The sequence below is a fragment of the Gossypium hirsutum genome, chromosome D09 (assembly GCF_007990345.1).
Source record: "Gossypium hirsutum isolate 1008001.06 chromosome D09, Gossypium_hirsutum_v2.1, whole genome shotgun sequence".
Taxonomy (NCBI): domain Eukaryota; kingdom Viridiplantae; phylum Streptophyta; class Magnoliopsida; order Malvales; family Malvaceae; genus Gossypium; species Gossypium hirsutum.
Genome location: NC_053445.1, coordinates 33,911,094 through 33,912,816, shown reverse-complemented (window position 1 = coordinate 33,912,816; position 1,723 = coordinate 33,911,094). Strand labels below are relative to the sequence as shown.

Here is a 1,723-nt window from a genome sequence, read left to right as displayed (position 1 = left end):
AAATAAAAAACACACAAACAAATATGAATTAAAAAAAAAGTCTCAATAACTCAAGGATGGTCAGTCGGTTTGAGTTTGATAGGTCTAGGTCGGTTAAGTCGGTTCCGAAAATAAACCGTCCGAACTGATTGTTCACCCTTAAATAGAGACCAATTTAAAATCTAAAACATCATTCGGGGACCATTGTTGGAATTAACCCAAAAAGATACTCTTGGAATAATGAATCCGACCTGCCGGATTCGAACCAGCGACCTAAGGATTTCTTAGAGTAATCTCACTACGGTCCTCCGCTCTACCAACTGAGCTAAGGTCGGACGATGTACACAGGAGAAGAATTTACATATATATAATTAAAAGGACTTTCTCAAAATGTCAAACTTTCAAGTTAACTCAACTCAAAACTAATGTCTAAGTGATCATGATTGAAAAGTAAAAACTTAAAATTATTCAAACAAAAAATAATTTAAGTCAATCCTCAAGTAATAAGTTTAATATTAAAGAATCTGTTAAAATCGAAAAAATACACAATGAATTTAAGCCCACAAACAAAGACCTTAGCCAAAGATTCAAGTTTAATTTAAAATTTTAATATTTAGAGTCCGTTTGTTTACATGTAAAATGTTTTTACTAAAAATGTTTTCTACATTTTCCTATATTTGTTTTACAGAAAACAACTTGGTCAACGGAAAATAAGCTATTTTTCATGTAAAATGATTTGCCCTTTTGAAAAGCATAAGTTATTTTCCGGAAAAGAGCTCATTTATAGGTAATTTTATTTTTATATAAAACTTAACTTAAATTAAGCTTAATATTATTATATTGATAATAAATTTTATTTTTATTTTAAAATATTTAAAATATTAATATAAAATATTATATTTTTTAATATTATTAAACATACATGTTTAATTATTTATATTTATAATTAATATAATTTATTATTTTAATAAAATATTTAATATTTTAATTTATTTAAATAATAATTTTAAAACAATATTCTTCACATATTATTGAAAATATTCAATATTAACATTTTAATAATTATTATTTGTTATAATTATAAATATATATATAATAAATGATTTGTAGTATAAAGGTTAAGATATGTCATAAGTCTATGTACTCCACAAATTTGCAATTTAGTTTCTACATTTCTATTTTCAAGAATTTAGTCCATCTATTTTTCAGATTTAAAATCAAGTCTAATTGTTGACATTGTTAATTTTTTTTGTCAATTTTGTTGATGTCACATTTTTAAATAAAAAAATACTCCATTGATAGTCATGTAACTAAAAAAATAACATTATAATGAATCTGAATTTAACAAAATGTTGTTAATATATATAAAAATAATGTAAAATATAAATTTATAGATATAAAATAAACTCAATTAAAAAATAAAAAAATAAAAAAATATATCTCAAATGCATGTGATTCATGGTTTTGAATAAACTTGCCGTTTGGGTGAATTAGGTTGATTTTTAGTCGCATCAATTTAGATTAATTTAATTGGAGTTTTAATATTTTTCGAGTTAATTTAAGGTTTAGATAGTTTTGGGATTTTCTATGTTGTTTTGAATTTGGATCTGTTGACACCATTTTTTGGATGAAAACGGGGTCGACTTGGGTTTTGGAAAATGAAAACGAAAATGGGAGTCACCACCGATCCTTTTTGATGAGGTGTGATCGGATCACCTTGCAAAGCGGTTGCTTTAATAAACGA

At 24.6% G+C, this 1,723-nt stretch overlaps 1 non-coding gene across 1 annotated transcript; it reads right to left on the bottom strand.

The window, feature by feature from the left end:
* Window positions 1-224: 224 nt before the first annotated feature.
* TRNAY-GUA (transfer RNA tyrosine (anticodon GUA)) lies at window positions 225-314 on the bottom strand. Its single transcript is given in 2 exon segments — window positions 225-260; window positions 278-314. It is a non-coding gene; the product is annotated as a tRNA-Tyr (tRNA).
* Between the last annotated feature and the right edge of the window lie 1,409 nt (window positions 315-1,723).